The sequence below is a fragment of the Triticum aestivum genome, chromosome 3A (genome assembly GCF_018294505.1).
Source record: "Triticum aestivum cultivar Chinese Spring chromosome 3A, IWGSC CS RefSeq v2.1, whole genome shotgun sequence".
Classification (NCBI taxonomy): Eukaryota; Viridiplantae; Streptophyta; class Magnoliopsida; order Poales; family Poaceae; genus Triticum; species Triticum aestivum.
Window position 1 is genome coordinate 623,690,400 of NC_057800.1, and position 14,418 is coordinate 623,704,817.

At 44.1% G+C, this 14,418-nt stretch overlaps 1 pseudogene; it reads right to left on the bottom strand.

Moving 5' to 3' along the window:
- Positions 1-1,649: 1,649 nt before the first annotated feature.
- LOC123062678 (protein SUPPRESSOR OF GENE SILENCING 3 homolog) lies at positions 1,650-9,537 on the bottom strand (annotated as a pseudogene).
- Between the last annotated feature and the right edge of the window lie 4,881 nt (positions 9,538-14,418).

A 14,418-nucleotide genomic window follows, 5' to 3' on the forward strand; every position in this document is an offset into this window, starting at 1 on the left:
AGACCTTTGATGGCAAAGCCAGCGAACTCCTCGTCGCTGAGCTGCCGACCGATGGAGGTGAGTGTATCCGCCAACACCTTCATCTTGTTGAAGTAGGTCGTGGCAGAGGAGTCTAGCTTCTTGATGTCAGCGAGCTCACTGCGAAGGGCCATCGAGCGGGAGGTAGAGACCTTAGCAAAGGCATGCTCCAGGGTCGTCCAGGCGTCCATAGAGGTGGCGGCGAAGAGGCAGAGGCTGGCGACCCAATCGCCGAGGGAACCCTGGATGGCAGAAAGAATCGCCTGGTCCTGCTGCACCCACATACGGTGTTCCGGGTTGATGGCCGGACCATGGATGGTAGGGATGACCTGCGAGGACACGGTAGCGAACCATCAATAAAAAACCCTAGGAGAGACCGGCTGCGGAGCAGCGGTAAGACCTTGGCTCGCCAGAACAAGTAGTTGTCCAGCTTGAGTCTGATGGCGATCAAGTTGTCGAAGTGGAACGGCCCGGTGGGCGTAATGACGCCAGCAGCAGGGGCGGTGGGCGGCGGAGCCGCGACGGGGACCACGGCAGCGACCGACGTCGCGGGTGACGACGCGGGTAGGGTCAGGATCGCGGCTGCGGGCGGGGCCGTGAACGAGGCCACAGGTGGCACCGCGGGTAGGACCTCCCCCGAGGCCACCGGGATGACGACAAGTGTCGAGGAGGAGCCGGTTGAGGCCACGGGTGGCACGGGAAGAACCGACATCACGTCACCGGAGGTTGCGGGCGACGGCGGCGGGATCGGCGCGGAAAACATGGAGCTGACAGCACTGGTGCTGAAGAACTGGGGCACCGACGGAGCCAGGGGATGAGTTGGTAGGTTGAGAAGGGCGGCAAGCGACACAAGGATCGACCCAGAGGTTGATTGGCCGGCTTGGCCGGCTGCACTGTCGGATAAGTTCCAGGTGAAACCCCAACTTTGAGGCCTTCTTTGGTTTGGAGGAATTTCATAGGAATTTTAGAGGATAAGATTCTTATAGGATTTTTTACTTTAGAGCCCTTTGGTTCATAGGAATAGATTCCTATTCCTACATAGGATTGATTCCTATTCTCCATATTTCATAGGAAAATAAAAATGAGCCTAAATTCAATGAAAAAATTCCTTTGTTGTCAACCAAATGACATCTCGTTTCCTATTCCTACTCATAAGATTTGAGATACATGTCATATCATTTCCTACAAAATTCCTATTCCTACGATAATCCTATCCTATAAACCAAAAGAGGCCTGACTTTGATGATTGTCGGCGACGATGATGTTTTTTGACGTCGTTCCCTCTTGCAGGCATTGTTGTGAAGCTCCAACCACCCACCATCATGGCCTTGTGTTCTTTCAGATGAAAACTCAAGGTTTGGCCTTGGGAAAATGAGTCGAGCAGCCTCGGAGGCCAGGTAGGTGATGGTGGATTGCATATCATGCATTGTCGTTTTGCCGGTGTGGGAGGCGGCTTTTGGGGCGGCAGCCATTGAACGTTCATGGACTGGGCACAGCTGAACGTATGTATGGTTTTCAGTCTGGTGCCAGACTTTATTTTATTTTCTAATAGAATTGCAAGAAACTCTTGGCTAGGGTTCGTTAGAAAATGAGGGAGGCTTTGATTTTGAAGCAGAGGGTGGAAGCAGAGCAAGGTGACAACATAATCCATACACATTTAAGGTTTCGACGCAGTCATTACATGTTGGTAGCACATGCTACAGACCTTGACATTCCAGCATGTTTAAGTTTCATGATATTGGCCATAAGACACCCACATAGGTCCAGGTCTCCTAGTCGGGCTTAAATTGCTCTGAGCGTAAATTGTATGGCGATCTTCACGAGCTGGAGCTAGAAGCCTTGAAGGTGTCTGGCTCGTGCTTCTCCATCAGAAACGTGAGAGCGGCATCGAGCTCCTTCTCGAGCTCCACCTCCTTCTCCATATACTCTCTCTTGAGCTGCACCTTCTTCTTCTCGTGTGCCTTTATCAGTTCGTCCCTTTTAGACATAAACTCCTCCACGCCCTTAGCCTGGCAATCTATGAAATGCTGCACTTCCTCCTTCCTGCAGAGGGTGAGATGGATTAAAAAAGATAGCGTTTCGCTATTTTGAGATGGGTACGAGAAGCCAAGAATACATGGCATGCTGATCAGGAGAATTCTGTCCCCAAACACACATTTGAAGATTACATCCTAGAAAAAAGATTGATCCATCTCGCCGTGTCAAAGATGGAATATGAGTGTTCCATAAAAAATATCATAACATCCTAAGGGCATCTACAATGCACAGCCTCTTAACCAGGCGCTTAAAGAGGGAAAAGAGTGGGATCTCATTAAGCACCTATCGCAAAAGCTTGAGCTTCCAACGCGCAGCCGCTTAAATAGACGCTTGGATTATTAAAAAAAATCAACAGTGCACAACAAATTGGCCTAGGCGCCCGACTCCTCTTATGGCAGCGATGCCAGCCTGATGCCGACCGATGCTGGGATTGAAACAGGTGGTTGCCAGATTGGCTAGGATTTTATTTCTTAGCGCCTGCTCTAAGCGCCTCCATTGTAGATGCCCTAAGAGCACGGACTCATATTTTGTGACGCGGACCGACAAAATAGAATCATCCAGTCAAGTACCAGTTACGCACCTTAGCCTGCAATTTTCAGTAGTCCCAGAATCCACATCATACTGTCTAGCCTTTGCACGCTCCTCCTGCAGTCCCTTCTCATATTCACTTTCTTTCTCCTCCATGGCCTTGTAAAGGTTTTCTATCTGGTCATCGAAAAATTTCTCCTGGGAAGACATCTACAAAGTGTAGGAAACAAGGTGAACAAGGCAATGAAATCATAACAAGGAAAAGAAAAATAGGAACCATCAGGAAGACAAATTGGAAAAAAAATATGTATTGCACAGAAAAAAAATAGGAACCACCAGGAAGTTTCAGTCTAATGTTGGGCATGCCCATCTTATTTTAAGTCATTGGCATGCATAGAGTTCGGAAATAAATGTATGCTTAATGTTCATATGCAGGTTCACAAAATTATATATATGAGAAACATGTTAGCTATATCCATAATTTCGTGTTTTGAGATTTGCATGTTTTCATCACCTTCATTGCGGCGCATCCACATTTGACACCTTAATAAAGTCAAATTCAGAACAAGGTCAATATTGCTTAGATGTGACTATCACTCAACCACTAATACATTCTCAATGGCTGACATGCATACACATGTATTAGTTCTACCTAAATATGGATTGCTTTAACACGAACAGTATAATGCTGCATAGTGCCGAGACATAAATAATGCAAACTTTAAATTAATTAATACTGTTGTATACCCCAGTAGAGATAAGAAAATCTGCACTCAGTCATATATACTGGTGTAACTGTTGAGAAACCATTACCTCTTCCTCATGCTCCAAGTGCTTCTCTTTAATCCGACGCATGAGCACCTTATTCTCTTCACTAGTCTCCCGACATTTCTGAGTGATGACACCAAGCGATTCTTCTACAACTTTAGAGTGTTTCTCTGTCTTCACCACCCTGTTCTTCATATGATTCAGTCACTGATTGTCTAGACTCATTTGTTTCATACCTACCACTACCATTTCATTATAAGATCTCATATCGTATTTCAGGCAACTTTTTCCTGAAAACATAATAAAGCACTTATGTTAAAAGTATAGTACAATAGGAAATGTACTCCCTCCGTGAAGAAACATAAGAGCATTTATAGATCACTAAAGTAGTGATCTAAATGCTCTTATATTAGTTTACAGAGGGAGTATCTGCTAAGAGCATCATATAGTATTGAAGGTCATATTCAGTAGATGCATAACAGATTGTGTGGGTGATACATTTTTTTACAGTGCTTCAGTGTGTATTGAACTTGCAGGCCGCGTCTTCATAATAAACAGAACTTGCAGGTCATGTTCAGTAGACGCATAGTAGATTGTGTGGGTGATGCATTTTTTTACAGTGCTTCAGTGTGTATTGAACTTGTAGGCCACGTCTTCATAATAAACAGAACTTGCAGGTCATATTCAGTAGATGCGTAACAGATTGTGTGGATGATACATTTTTTTACAGTGCTTCAGTGTGTATTGAACTTGCAGGCAACGTCTTCATAGCAAACCGAATAAAGCTGCCTTTGTTTCTTCTTACGGATGTAATTGGCTTCTTGTTACTAGGAGTAATAGCTTTTACTAATATAATGTGAACCAAGTCCTGGCCATCAGAGCAGGTATCCATATATAGTATACACACAAAAATGATACAGATGAACTATGAATTGCCACATGGATGCAGAATCTATGCATATTATATGAACAAACAACAAAGGATGGCATGATCAGAGAAAAAACTGCAAATACATAGGTGAACAAAGAGGGGCAGGGATCTCTATCCCTCATCTTCTCCGAATTATCCCAAGCTACCCATTGCATATTGGCTTCTACTACTAATATAATGAAGAAAACATGCCATCTGAACAATCACATGATCATAATGCAAATGCTACCAAGCCCCAAAAGTTAGTAATCAAATACATCGGAAAACTTAACAGATCGGGTGTATTCTGCTTCAAATACACGTTCTGAAGTTCGAATGAGGTCCAGGTATTGTCAATTGCGAAACATAAATATCAATGTCAAGTTCCTTAAAAAAGTTAAGATGTCAATGCAGGAAAGAACAGAGAAATATGCAGCTTGACAGGTGTATCATGTTGCATCTGCAGCAATTATCATTGGTGGCAGAGAATTTAAGGCTACAAAATTTCAGCATCAAACAGGTATTTACCATATAACTGAGCAATCATATGGAAGCAAAAGCATTAAATGCATGAAAATAAGTTAAACAGTATACCCGGGTGGTGCTTATTGAAAATCTCCATATCCTCTTTGTTGGCTAAGAAACCATATAACAGTCTTTTCCCACCAGGTAAGAACCGACGCTTAGACGGAGCTTGCCATGCTTCCCTGTCTGTTCTTTCACCGACGAAGTGCTTATGCAGACGTTCAGCATCCATATAACCCACGGCAGAGCTTTCAAATATTAACACACTCATGCCACGGTGCCCACCTGGACCGTAGGCATGTCGTGCTTTGATTGCATCATATTCATGGAAATAATCGAGAAGCTCTTCATTGCCCATGCCTAACCACTAGAGAGCATCAAAGTACAGTAATGTCAGAATACAATAATCATCATCGCTGATCATTGAAAGATTATTAAAGAGATGTTCTATTAAAGTGCAACCAACATATTTTTTGGGACAACAATTAAAAAAGTGTGGAAAACATAATTGTAATCAAAGTTTTACTATAGGAACCTGGTACAGGAATTGGTCTCTGGACTTGCATGTAGAAAATGATGTAAATATTCGATGGAGTGGTAATTGAACAACAACCATATTCTTGTGCTCATTTGTGGATTAATTTTATATCGACGTGTGCCAAAAAAAAGCTAAATGCAAACTGAGACCATGACTACTAAAACAAAGCATTGACACCATGGTTTTTGCAAAATTTAAGACGATAGACCCATATCTGTATTTTGCCTATTTTAGTGCAGAAACATACTTATTTTAATTTTATAATTTTATAAGAAAATATATAATTGTATCACCCAATCTCATTGCTAAATTAGGATAGCACATATGAGGCTAATAAGTACCTTCCAGTTTCCATTTAGCTTCTGGATGTGTCAATAACACAGTTTCTGTTTTTGCTCAGTGGCATATAAAGTGAAAATGCCAAATATGGTACAAATGCCAACAAGTACATTAATCGCAACAAATATAAATAAATGAATATGTAAATTTGTATACTTGATAAATTAATGATGTGGTATGCAAAGAATCTTTTCTACGAGTCGAGCTTAGCAAAGCCAATGTAATAGTGTACCATAAGGCACATACATGAAAGTGCAACGGATTCACCAACTCTTACCATATCAACACAGTAGAAACACATATTTGTATTTGATGTGGAAGAGGTTCATGACCAGAAGGAAGAAAATACATCACCTTGTCATCATTATCTTGTTCCAGTAAAGTGTTCATGACAATAACCATTGGTGGCCATACAATCTCGCGATCAGTGCTTCCTCGTAATCCTTTCCATTTCCCAAATTGCTCACCAGGTGGTAGCAGTGTAGTTCCTAACTCATGTTCTAGCAATGTGGCAAATTCTCTGTGGAGCTTAACTCTTCTAGAGCCCTTCGTTCTAGCATGTCTCACTAAAGATTGTAGCCCATTGAACCAGTCAATTGCCCCAGGTCCATTTTGGCATGCCGGACAATGCCATGGCCTAGTCTGATCATGTATTTGCTCCTCATTTAAAGTATCGATGACTTCAAAGAATTTCTTGAACCATTTATTCTTTTTTTGAGTCTCAAAACTTTTTTCACTTTCATCAGAATCATCCTCCTCGCTCATATCATCATCAATGTCATCATCTGACAAATCCTCAACTTCAGAGCTGTCCTCGGGGTCAAAACTAGATGAAGGAACATTGTCCTTATTGCTTTCAGGGCCATATGGATGAGACCTGGATGACAACTGCGAACCATTTGCCAGAGCTGGCCACACAACTGGATTTTCTCTCGGATATGTTTGTGATGATGGCCCGCGATTGTCTACGGCAGCAGGCCTACGATCAGAAGGTTGCGTTCCATAGTTCCTCAAAGGAAGTGAAGATCCTCCACTGCCATTGCAAGCTTGCCATGCTGCAGTATGTGAAGCATTTGAGGAGGAGCCTGATGGTGGCCATTGTCCCCTCCCAGCTGCTTGGCCTGATTTCTTCCAAATCTCCCCTGGATGCAGGACATGATTATGCAAGCATTATTAGACAGAACAATCTATACATATTTTTCCGAACAACAATTCAAAAAGTGTGGAAAACATAAGTGTAATCAAAGTTTTACTATAGGATCCTGGTACAGGAATTGATCTCTGGACTTGCATGTAGAAAATGCTGTAAACATTCGATGGAGTGGTAACTGAACAACAACCATATTCTTGTGCTCATTTGTGGATTAATTTTATATTGACGCGTGCCAAAACAAAGCTAAATATCAACTGAGACCATGACTACTAAAACAAGCACTGACACCATGGTTTTTGCGAAATTTAAGACAACAGACTCTTATCTGTATTTTGCCTAGTTTGCTGCAAAAACATACTTATTTTAATTAATAATTTTATAAGAAAATATATAATTGTATCACCCAATCTCATTGCTAATAAATACCTTCCGGTTTCCATTTAGCTTCCAGATGTGTCAATAACACAGTTTTTGTTTTCGCTCAGTAACATATAAAGTAAAAATGCCAAATAAGGTACAAATGCCAACAGGTATATTAATCGCAACAAATATAAATATTGTATACTTGATAAATTAATGATGTGGTATGCGAAGAATCTTTTCTTTGAGTTGAGCTGAGCAAAGCCAATGTAATAGTGTACCATATATGGCACATACAGTGGTGCTATCGATGTAATTTCTTAACTAAAAGATGATTTCTTGTGGTAAGGAAGAGAGTCAACTATCACCCTTATACTAACCCCAATATTGATAGGTCTACGCCGGAAAAAGACTCTAACTGGTCTTGGTCAAACTTTTCAAGAAAATAAAACTTTGCTCACACACTAAACTTAGAAAGAGAAGGCCTACGTCGTTAATTTTCAAGAAACCAAATTAATATGCATAGCTTAATTTACAGAAAAAGAGAAGATTATGCGGCACTCCTTTTTGTTTGAGACCTGATAACCAGTACAACACAAATTGCATGTGGTGGCTCTTCTCTAGAGGGGCTTCACAGATTGTCTATTAATATTCAATGATTTTACCAGTAAATGCATCAAATATTTTAAGATTTCCAAATCAATTGAGGGGCGAAAGAAAAGACAGGGCAGGTTTTTGCCCGACATGAGGCAAAAACAGAATCAAAGTCCAAAACAAGGCAGTACCACTGTACCAGGATCAGGCGATTATTTACACATAATCTTTTTGGGGGGTAACCGCAACACGAACTCAGAACCGACCAGAAGGCTTAAGAGACAACATGCCCATATAACTTTGCAGAAAAACCTCTCCAAGAAAAGGAAGGTAAAAAATATTCCTTAGGTAATCTTGCAACTGTCATTGCAGCTGCTAACCGTCGCCGCACTCGTAGGAAACGGTTATTTACACTTACCTTTTTTAGTGTAACCGCAACACGCATGCTGAACCGACTAGAAGGTTCAAGAGACAACACGTGTCCACCAAACTTTTCAGAAAAACCTCCCGAGGAAAAAAAGAAGTACAAAGGAGTCCTAGGTAATCCTGAAACTGCCATTGCTGCCGCTAACCGGCGCCGGACTCGTAGGAAAGCAATAGCCCAGAAGATCGTTGTGACTGGATGACGAAGCCAGCCTTCGGCAAGGGCTTTGTCGATGTGGTGTGTCGACCGGGGATCATCCCCACCCTCCATGAGTCTCATGGCCGCCGTCAGCCATCAACATCATCATGGTCAATCGCCAGATCCACCGCCATCAATCCTCAAGCGCCAGATCTGCCGCCATCAATCCTCGCCAGATCTGCCGCCATCAATCCTCAAGCGCCAGATCCGCCACCATCAATCCTCAAGCCCCAGATCTGCCGCCATCAAGCCTCAAGCCCAGATCTAAAACTGTTATCCACGGTCGCTCACCGGTAACAATGTCAGCGACAACAGCCACCGGCCGAAGACCTAAACCCTCAGGCCCGAAGAGTTGATGGAGACTGAGCCCACGGCTCATCAACGCCGGCAAGACAAGACTTGAGTCAGGCATCATTCTTGGATGCATCGCTGCCGTCACCGTCAGAAGCAGCGCCGCCCTACACACAAAGCCTACCCTATCTACAGCGGGAGCCAAACCCACCCACCCCCCCTAGTCACCGGAGTAGACGACGGAGGAGGCACAGACTGGCGGCGTTGAATTGCATACCAGCAATGGCAATAACTGGCTAGATATCATCGCTGAAAACCCCCTAATCGGCAAGCAGAGAGAAACCGGTTAATCTGCATAAAACTCCCAGCCAGATGAACCAAACGCCCAAACGAAACATCCAACAATTCCGCACCTACACGAATCAGCATTACCGAGCCCCTCCCCTCCTCCTCAGTGCTCACCGCGATCGAGCGAAACCTAGACCCCTATCGGAACAATCCGCCCGCCCCACCAGCCAAATCGACCCACATCCGGCGATCCCCGGGAGACGAGGAACAGGGGAACACGAACCCGGCCGCAACATCTTTTGCGGAGGAGACGAACGGACAACTGAGAAAAAGGTAACAGCAAGGACGACGCGTACGGGTAAACACCTCACCTCTTCCGCGAGCAGCCATTCCAGGGTTGCCGTTGCCGCTGCCGCTGCCGCCGTTGCCGCGAGGCCCGCCGCCGCCGAACATGTCGGGCGTCTCGGCGGCTCGCGGCGTGGGTTTTAGGGCGGGCGGGAGGAGGGAGGCCACCGTAGCGGCCTGAGGGGGAGGCGCCTTCTATATAGCCAGCGCCCAACGGAAGGCTAACTGACGAGTGGGCACACTGCCCGTTGATTGGGGGAGCCCTCGCCCGCTTCGCATCCCGGCCGGGCGCACCCCTCACGCTGACCAGTGGGGACGGGAGGTTCGCCCCAGGTTTCAGTTGGCGGGGCGGCGTTCGACGGTTGACGGGGTGTTTCCTCCGCGCAAACCCGCTTCGTTTCACACGGTTCGTCTTGCCTGCCAGTTTGGTGAAATTTAAGTGTGAAGAACATTTTTTTTTTCTTTTGCGTGTGAAGTGTGAAGACCATTGCAAACGTCTGATTTGCCAACGGCGGGATTGTTTCTTTTCCAATCGCGCATTTGACTTTCACCGAGTTGGTGAGGAATCGAAGGGTGTAATCGGCATGATCAATCCTTGGGAAATGTTTGCTCTTCTCACTAAAGAGTACTATCTCTGACTTCCGTAAGCACATGCCCAACACTGCGATGCATGTAAGTCTGTTGTCACTATTTTTTTAAAATTCATTATACTCTCTAACTTTAGAGCTCTCCCAATGGGTCAAGGTGTTTGATTTAGATTTGGTCTAGATTAATGACTTGTCAAATCATCAAATCAAAATCAACAACAACCGGCCTACAAAAACACATCAGCTCTGTGCAACCTCACCAATATTAGTACATGGGGTCACCAGCGCAAGAAAATTTCCCACATATGTGTGGGTTCGCTAGGTTGATTAATAGATATCACAAAATCGCACCACCTAGAAGGGCCCACCAAAGCACCGCATTAAACCCATTAACTGCGACTTCTTGAGCGCCCTAGGGCTATGCCACGTCATCACCAACAATTTAGCGATAAAGGGTAAAAACATGCACAGTTCTACTCGTTCCTTCCTCTCGTCTTGGTCATTTTGATTGGACCATTTGCCATACGTTGGATGAGAGGGAAAAGGAAGGTTCCTGGAAGTTGTCTGCCATGAAGCCATCAAAGCCCACTGATTACGATGCCTCCCTCTTGTTTCCTCTTCCTCTCCTCCCACACGCAACCTTCTACTCCTACCCCTGACATCTTCCCCTTCTTCTCCTTAACATCGTGATGAGCGTGGGGGTCATGACATCGAGATCGGTAACGTAAGCTAGTGGGGAATGGGGATACAACATCAGCGTTCCATATCCGATGGAGGGGTCGCTTAGCAGGTATAGGCCCAGAACACTACTAAGAAGGAGGTGCCCTGGAGGAGCATCATCAGGAGGTTGGGGGAGGCTATGCGGATCGGATCGACCACAGCTCCGCCGAGTTTCCTCCAATGCGATGAACCTTGATACGTCTCCAACGTATCTATAATTTTTGATTGCTCTATGCTATTATATTATCTATTTTGAATATTAATGGGCTTTATTTTTCACTTTTATATCATTTTTGGGACTAACCTACTAACCGGAGGCCCGGCCCAAATTGTTGTTTTTTTTTGCTTATTTTAGGCTTTTGAAGAAAAGGAATATCAAATGGAGTCCAAACGGAATGAAACCTTTGGGGACGTGATTTTCTCAACAAACGTGATCCAGGAGACTTGGAGTGACCGTCAAGAAACAAGGGAGGAAGGCCCGAGGCAGGGGACGCGCCTACCCCCCTGGGCGCGCCCTCCACCCTCGTGGGCCCTCCGTTGCTCCACCGACGTACTTCTTCCTCCTATATATATCCACGTACCCCCCAAACATCCAGGAGCACCACGAAAACCTAATTCCACCGCCGCAACCTTTTGTACTCGAGAGATCCCATCTCAGGGCCTTTTCCGGAGCTCCACCGGAGGGGGCATTGATCACGGAGGGCCTCTACATCAACTCCATGGCCTCTCCGGTGATGTGTGAGTAGTTTACTTCAGACCTACGGGTCCATAGTTATTAGCTACATGGCTTCTTCTCTCTCTTTGGATCTCAATACAAAGTTCTCCTCGATTTTCTTGGAGATCTATTCGATGTAATCTTCTTTTGCGGTGTGTTTGTCGAGATCCGATGAATTGTGGGTTTACGATCCAGATTATCTATGAACAATATTTGATTCTCCTCTAAATTATTTTATGTATGATTGGTTTATCTTTGCAAGTCTCTTCGAATTATCAATTTGGTTTGGCCTACTAGATTGATCATTCTTGCATTGGGAGAAGTGCTTAGCTTTGGGTTCAATCGTGCGGTGTTCGATCCCAGTGACAGAAAGGGAACCGATACGTATTGTATTGTTGCCATCGAGGATAAAAAGATGGGGTTTATATCATATTGCATGAGTTTATCCCTCTACATCATGCCATCTTCCTTAAAGCATTACTCTGTTCTCTTGAACTTAATACTCTAGATGCATGCTGGATAGCGGTCGATGTGTGGAGTAATAGTAGTAGATGCAGGCAGGAGTCGGTCAACTTGTCTCGGACGTGATGCCTATATACATGATCATACCTAGACATTCTTATAACTATGCTCAATTCTATCAATTGCTCGACAGTAATTCATTTACCCACTGTAATACTTACGCTCTTGAGAGAAGCCACTAGTGAAACCTATGGCCCCGGGGTCTATCTTCCATCATATTAATCTTCCAATACTTAGTTATTTCCTTTGCCGTTTATTTTACTTTGCATCTTTATTTCTCTTTATCATAAAAATACCAAAAATATTATCTTATCATACCTATCAGATCTCACTCTCATAAGTGACCGAGAAGGGCTCAACAACCCCTTTATCGCGTTGGTTGCGAGGTTCTTATTTGTTTGTGTAGGTGCGTAGGACTTGAGCGTGATCTTCTACTGGATTGATACCTTGCTTCTCAAAAACTGAGGGAAATACTTACGCTGCTTTACTGCATCACCCTTTCCTCTTCAAGGAAAAAACAACGCAGTGCTCAAGAGGTAGCAAGAAGGATTTCCGGCGCCGTTGCCGGGGAGATTCGCGCCAAGTCAAGTCAAGATTTGACTCCCATAACGAGTCATTTCTGGCGCCATTAACAAGTCAAAATATACCAAGTACCCATCACAAACTCTTATCCCTTGCATTACATTATTTGTCATTTGCCTCTCTTTTTCCTCTCCCCCACTTCACCCTTGCCGTTTTATTCGCCCTTCTTCTGTTCGTCTCTCCATTTGCTTTGATGTCTTACTTGGCTCGTTTGCTTGTTTGGTTGGATTAGTTGTTTATTTATTGCTAAACAGAGAACCTAAGATCTATGGATCCTCATCCGCTTGCTAATCTTTTTAAGAGATCCAATTATGATGAACCAATTGCTAGTGAGTTTTGTGCACTAGATTATCTTTATGAGGTTTTGCTTGAAATTCGTGAATCTGAAAAGTGTGATGAATTACTTTATGAAGCGATTCATGATAGATCTTTGAATAAAAAGCATGATTGCAATGTTTTTATAATAAATTCTATTTATGTAAATTGTGCTAATGATACGTCTCCAACGTATCTATAATTTTTGATTGCTCCATGCTATGTCATCTACTGTTTTGGGCAATATTGGGCTTTATTATCCACTTTTATATTATTTTTGGGACTAGCCTATTAACCAGAGGCCTAGTCCAGAATTGCTGTTTTTTGCCTATTTCAGTGTTTCGAAGAAAAGGAATATCAAACAGAGTCGAAACAGAACGAAATCAACTGGAGAAGTTATTTTTGGAAGGAAAGCTACTGGATGGACTTGGACCCCACGTCAGGAGCCAAGGGAGGTGCTCACGAGGGTGGGGGGCTCCCCCCCTAGGGCGCGCCCCCTGCCTCGTGGGCCCCCCGAAGCTCCACCGACGTACTTCCTACACCCATATATACTCACGTACCCTAAAACTTCCAGAACAGACAATAGATCGGCAGTTCCGCCGCCAGAAGCCTCCGTAGCCACCGAAAACCAATCTAGACCCGTTCCAGCACCCTGCCGGAGGGGGGAATCCTTCTCCGGTGGCCATCTTCATCATCCCGGTGCTCTCCATGACGAGGAGGGAGTAGTTCTCCCTCGGGGCCGAGGGTATGTACCAGTAGCTATGTGTTTGATCTCTCTCTCCCGTGTTCTTGAGGTGATACGATCTTGATGTATCGCGAGCTTTGCTACTATAGTTGGATCCTATGATGTTTTCTCCCCCTCTACTTTCTTGTAATGAATTGAGTTTCCCCTTTGAAGTTATCTTATCGGATTGAGTCTTTAAAGATTTGAGAACACTTGATGTATGTCTTGCCGTGCGTATCTGTGGTGACAATGGGATACCACGTGATTCACTTGATGTATGTTTTGGTGATCAACTTGCGGGTTCCGCCCATGAACCTATGCATAGGGGTTGGTACATGTTTTCGTCGTGATTCTCCGGTAGAAACTTTGGGGCACTCTTTGAGGTCCTTTGTGTTGGTTGAATAGATGAATCTGAGATTGTGTGACGCATATCGTATAATCATACCCACGGATACTTGAGGTGACATTGGAGTATCTAGGTGACATTAGGGTTTTGGTTGATTTGTGTCTTAAGGTGTTATTCTAGTACGAACTCTAGGGATGTTTGTGACACTTATAGGAATAGCCCAACATATTGATTGGAAAGAATAACTTTGAGGTGGTTTCGTACCCTACCATAATCTCTTTGTTTGTTCTCCACTATTAGTGACTTTGGAGTGACTCTTTGTTGCATGTTGAGGGATAGTTATATGATCCAATTATGTTATTATTGTTGAGAGGACATGCACTAGTGAAAGTATGGACCTTAGGCCTTGTTTCAACGCATTGCAATACCGTTTACGCTCACTTTTATCATTAGTTACCTTGCTGTTTTTATATTTTCAGATTACAAAAACTATTATCTACTATCCATATACCACTTGTATCACCATCTCTTCGCCGAACTAGTGCACCTATACAATTTACCATTGTATTGGGTGTGTTGGGGACACAAGAG